The 5,075-nt window shown below is 40.6% G+C and overlaps 1 protein-coding gene across 1 annotated transcript in view; it reads right to left on the bottom strand.

The window, feature by feature from the left end:
- KYNU (kynureninase) overlaps positions 1-3,659 on the bottom strand; it is a 130,282-nt gene extending 126,623 nt beyond the window's left edge. The window contains exon 1 of the mRNA XM_019522464.1: positions 3,569-3,659. The gene's annotated coding sequence lies outside the window, so the exon portion shown is untranslated. The remainder of the gene's footprint in view (positions 1-3,568) is intronic.
- Positions 3,660-5,075: the final 1,416 nt, after the last annotated feature.

The raw sequence follows: 5,075 nt of genomic DNA on the forward strand, positions 1-5,075 counted from the left end.
TAATGGGTATCCAAGAAGCATTAACCCTTAAGCCACCATTGCTAAGTTATGCAGTGTAACGTTTGTTTTCTTGCATTAGTTATATGTTACCTTGTAAATAATTAAATCCTATAAATAGTTTTATAGTGGTCTGCAAGGTTGTTTGATTGTAAGGGGAGGCTCTTCACTTGGGTACCCTGCAGCAGCTACCCAGAGAGCTGAGCAGGGCCACCAGCTTCTAAGTACCCCAGGATCCCACTATTCAGGTAAGGGTGCAGGTAGCATTGCACCCAGGGTTACCATTCATATATTACCTAAACCAGCCAGAGATCCTTTCCCTTACTGCAACATTTTGATGCCACCTGGTTGTACCTTTGTCTCACTTGTTCACTTGTACCTTTCTGCAGTGTAGTGACTAAAATTCAGGTGTACTTTTGCAATGATCTCAGCAAGGGATCTCACTCAAGCCTAAGTACTGAATAAGCTGGAGTATTACATAGGTCTCAGACTCCAAGAAAACTGAATTTGCAAAAGACAGGCCCTGGCTACATGCCATAATATTCTCTGCAATGTGACATCCTGGAGCAAGGAAGGGCATATAGGTGCATGGATAGGTGACCCAAGAAGCCAGAAAAACAGTGTGCGGTACCAGTGGGAGGATCTGGCAGCTGTGTAGCAGTGGCTTTGGTAGGGGGATGCAGTGACAGCAGCTACTGTGGTACAATGAATTTCCTTACAAATCCCACTAAGCCTATTTCAAAGTGGCTTTAAAACTGTGCATTTAAACTCTGGTCACTTGTAACAAAAATGTTTAGTGGATGCATTATAATATAATCCTAACATACAACAAATTTTAAAAGGATGGACAAGGCCTTAATTATCCCAAGCTAAAGAACATTGTCAGAGAAGATAATGTCTGAGACTGGGGAGCAACCACAAAAAGGCAGCCTGCATCTTGTCCTTCTGTTTTTACTTGGTACACACCCACCTGCTTGTGCTTTCTTTCTCTGCTGTACACACAAGTGAAAAGCCAGCCTTGTCCTTTATTGCTAACCTGAGTAAACCTAATTAGGAATAGCAAACCCAGTAAGTTATGGAGCCCCTTTTCAAAATTATACTTTAACTTGTTTGTCAGTCTTTATTTTTAAATCTATACTCTGACCTCTACTTTTTTTATCTTGAATTTTGAGTAGGTAGATCCTCCCCTCTGTAGATTTAACCTTTATTTAACCCATTGGTAAATTGATTATGCCTCAAAATTCAAACACAGACTGGTCCAAATCAAACTGGAGGTTTGCCAGAATCTCACTTCCCAGATATTTGTAACTCTTAAATGCCCCTTATTTAAACCAAAAATTGCAGACAGTGTCTCAACTTTCTTAAAGGACTTTATTAGTATTCTCTAAGGGATTTATAGACTATTTGAAACTAACTGTTTAACTTGTACAATGATCAGGTGGTGGCCAATTTCTCCATAGGGGTTATGGGTCTCCATAGGGATTGCATATGATCTTTGAAAAGTGCATTTCCCTCTAGCAAGCCATAAACACTCAAGAGAGTTGCTAAAGATCACTCAAAATATATTTATGGAAGGCTTTGATGTCACATTTTCATTTTACTTATATTATTATACACACAGAATATATTAACAGGTTTCCTAAACACAGAATAGAACTGTTTCAATAGAATGCTATTTTCCAAAGCCAAAAGACAATAGCTTTATATTATATTTAGGAATATACAAGACTTCTTTCCCAATTTCATAAAATATTATAAACAGCTGATAAAATGCTTTTTTGTCCTAACTGGGCCAATGAATTTTCTTAGGGCATTTTAGTAACTTTGGGTTTTTTTCACTAACTCTTCCCAATCAAATGAAAAATAATAACCTTCTGGATCCTACCTTGATAAGGTCAGACTGCTGAATCTTTCTTTCCAACAATTTAGCCTGGCTTGCTCTTTCCAGAATACATTTATTCAGTAATAAATATCTCCAGGCAGTTGGGCTTCTGTACAACCTGGAAACAATTAAAACAAAACTGAGCAAAATGGCATTGGGCAGGGGAAGGGGAGAATTATCTCTGAAATTCACTTTGAAATATTTTGGACTAAAATTACTCCTAGATTGTTCTATCTGATTTCATTATTTAGATGCATTAGTAAAAATATAAATGTTATGCCAAAATACCATCCTATGTGGTTTTACTCTGAGTCGCTTTTAACCTTTGGTGCCTCATTCAAAGCCTATTAATCAAGTGGAAATTTTTCCATTGACTTCACTAGACATTTAATCAAGCCCCAAGTTCCAAAGTCATCCAAAGTTTTTTGCATGAATTAATTACCCCCCCATAAACACTTCTCTTTAATTGCAAGTCCGTAACATCTGTTCATGTTCTCTTAAAACAAACAAACACACAAACAAACACGTCAGACATATTTTCCATTTTGAATTTACTTTCACCCCTTACTTTTGAGCTATCCAGCAATATCAAATCACTTCATTCTAAAATAAAGTTTAGAAATTTTAGACATCAAAGTCCTGTCACTGCTTAGACATGATTTCTGAAAAGAAAATCAATTTTTTTACAGCTTTGTCCAAACCAAAGCTAAACTTTGTTTTAACAGCTTTGTTTCAGTCCACAAAGTTCTTCAGACCATTATCAGGGGGAATTAATGAATGTTGCTAATAGCTGGGTCTGACTTACAAGGTATTAGGAGGAAACAATCTGGAGGAAAGGCAATATATAACCTTTAGATGGAACAATTAGAGATCAATTATTAGAGCCACAGAAGAGCATTCTGAAGCTGCTTCTTCATTAATCAAAGATTATCCCAAATTAGAATCTTTAATTATTTGCAAAGGTGCTTTGTATATTGTAGCTCAGAAAATACCACAAGGCTTATGGGTATTGGTGTAGCTGTGTTGGTCTAAGGGTATAGGCAGACACGGTTCTTTTGGCAATAAAAGATATTACATTTACCAAAAGAACCTTGCCTGCATAAGACGTATGGAAAATTTTCTAGCTGCTATTATTGTGTGTGTGTGTGTATGTATGTATAATAATCACTTAATGGTACAGCATACTGAACCTCTTAAGGAACCAGTAGCACTCTAAACTCAGGGAACCATTCAAGTTCACTAGAGCTAGATACTGGAATGATCCCTTACAGGCACTGAACCTGCCACGTCCCAATAATCACACATGCATGACAACATTGGAAGTACTATGGCTGCTACCAAATAGAATGGCTACCAAACACTTAAAGCAACACAATGGCTAATCAATTTAACTTTTAACAAACATCCCAAGCTAAAACTACCTGCACCAACAGAAAGTGGGAGCCTCCTGCTGTGCCTTCTTCACTCTATTACTCTATTAATGAGATAGACTTCATAGTGTATTGTATGCATTTAACCCATTGCCACTGCAGCACACTGTTGCAACCTAAAGCAGACTGCAGCAACCAGTGTTAGATAAGCAAAAAAAAAAAAATCTTCCATCCCCACCCCTACCCCACCCCCAGTCCATGGCTATATAGGTGCCTTTTACAAGAACAACAGCATCTTCTCTTGGGTCCAGCAGCCTACCTCTTTTTCAGGCTAATCCCAACATAGGGTAATTTGTTTCCAGGCTTCTGTTGCCTTTGCACCACTAGAAGGTTAAGCCCCTCTCTGCTTTCCTGCCCCCAAGATCTCCACAGACCTGTATGCAGTTCAAATTGACTTTGCTTCCCTTGAAGCCCCTTCCCCTTCTCTCCCCAGCGTCTGGTTGTGCTTTCAGTTCCTCTGAAGCCTGCTTCTGGCCCACTCTGTTCTCAAATCACTACACAGCCAAGCCACGCTGCTTCCGCTGCTGCCTCATAGGGAAAGTACGCACACTGCATGGGGCTCTTGCAAAGAGTTTTACTAAGCTCTTCCCCGCCAGGGCAGAAGGGCATTCTCTCTGCTTGGAGGGTCATAGAGCGGCACTGCAGGAGAGAAGGGAGGGGAGTAATACTTTCCTGCTCAGCAGAATCAGCACGAGGGTGTAGGGCTTGCGTCCCAAGTATGTGGTGGAGCATGGATGGAGGCACAGCAGGGCAGTTTGAGCTCCTATACACATGCAGGGAACCTGCCCTGATGCGCTGGAAATCCAGTGTGTCAGAGCAGACTCAATTAATTGAGTCTCCTGAAGAATGAAAATTGACGTGCTCTGGCAGTCTCATGCATTGCTTGTATCAGGATCACCATGCATCTCCGTGCTGACAAAATGGCAGTGGTGTGCTTTGAAATAAAATACTTTAGCTTTAGTTCAAAGTGCCCTGCTGCCATTTTTTCAGCATGGGAATGCACGGCAATGCTGATGTGGGCACTTTTAATTAGCGCAGCTCACTAATTGGGATGCCTTGGGCCATATCAGGAGCACGTGTAAAAATGCCCTTTGTTTTTGTCCCTTTTTACTAGTCACACCAATGGGGACTCACTGGTGTAAAGAACTCACACAAGGGAACTTTCCTGCAGGGAAAGGGTGCCTCCAAGTGGGCTGAGGGAATAGGATAATGAGTGACCATGGCATCCCTGATATCCCCTAATCCCTTGCTGCGATGATCATGGGAATATCGCATTTGGGACTGTGAGTTGAGACAGCCCAGAAGAGAGGCACAAACTATCTCCTTTAGGCACCTGTGAGGCCCTAAGCCACTTCAGAGATGAATCTCCCCAGAGATGTTTGCAAGAGAAAATTTCAAAGGTATCAGGACTGGCATCCATGGCAGAGCAGAGATAGTGGCATGAATGGAAAAAAGACGGAGATCTGAGGTTTAGACATGGGCTATGCAATAAGAGTCCTGAAAGTAAAGACAAGAAGTTTGTACTTGTAGTAGGTCAGCCTTTGTTGGCAATATGAGCAGCATGTAGCAGGAATTAACCTCCAGCTTACCAAGATGTAGTGTGGGGCTTATGCATCCCATCACAGCTTGTGACTGTTTCTTCTTTTATTATGGCATTTTGAACATTATTTCAGCTTTCAGATGTGGCATTCTGCCAAACATAAAGCAAGATGATGGATAACTAGTCGTGCTGTGAGCAGTTTATTGTAGTTAAGGTCAATTCTTGA

Source organism: Gavialis gangeticus, unplaced genomic scaffold, assembly GCF_001723915.1.
Source record: "Gavialis gangeticus isolate Ggan-Ray unplaced genomic scaffold, GavGan_comp1, whole genome shotgun sequence".
In the NCBI taxonomy this organism is placed as follows: domain Eukaryota; kingdom Metazoa; phylum Chordata; order Crocodylia; family Gavialidae; genus Gavialis; species Gavialis gangeticus.